Here is a 588-nt window from a genome sequence, read left to right as displayed (position 1 = left end):
TATGTAATGATCAAATTCAGTCTTCACAAATGAACCATTTTCCCTCTTCTTTTGTCTAATATACAACTGGTAAGCAGCATCCTCATCTTGCTCTGCATTCATCTATAACTCTTGTGTAGAATCCTAAAATGCATTACTTGAATTAGACAGATTCTGTTGGTACTCATAAAGCAAGTCATAGCATATCTGTTTGATCCTCTCAATATTACTTGAGCACTCATCTTGATTTTGACATAACATTGAGAATTTATACTCAAGCCTAGCAAGCTTATACTTAGGATCTAGAATGACAGCAACACCCATCATGCCATGAATTTCTTCCCAATACTTATCAAATTTTACCCTCATACTACCTGCCATATTACTAATCAGTAGATCTGGAGAAGCAGACCATTTTTTTCAAGGCAACATTTATATCACATACTTTGTTAAAATAAATGTTGGCTGTTGAAACTTGAGTACCAGAAAATAATTGTGTCACATCATAAAACAACTTTAATTTACCTTAAATTTCTTTAGCAAGGTCCCACTCCTCATTGCTTGGCAAACTTTTGTAATTAGGATCCTTTTGTCTTAATCGAGAAAACA

Source organism: Arachis ipaensis, unplaced genomic scaffold, assembly GCF_000816755.2.
Source record: "Arachis ipaensis cultivar K30076 unplaced genomic scaffold, Araip1.1 Aipa906, whole genome shotgun sequence".
Classification (NCBI taxonomy): Eukaryota; Viridiplantae; Streptophyta; class Magnoliopsida; order Fabales; family Fabaceae; genus Arachis; species Arachis ipaensis.
The sequence above is the reverse complement of the archived record's forward strand: the minus strand, read 5'-3'. Positions refer to the sequence as shown.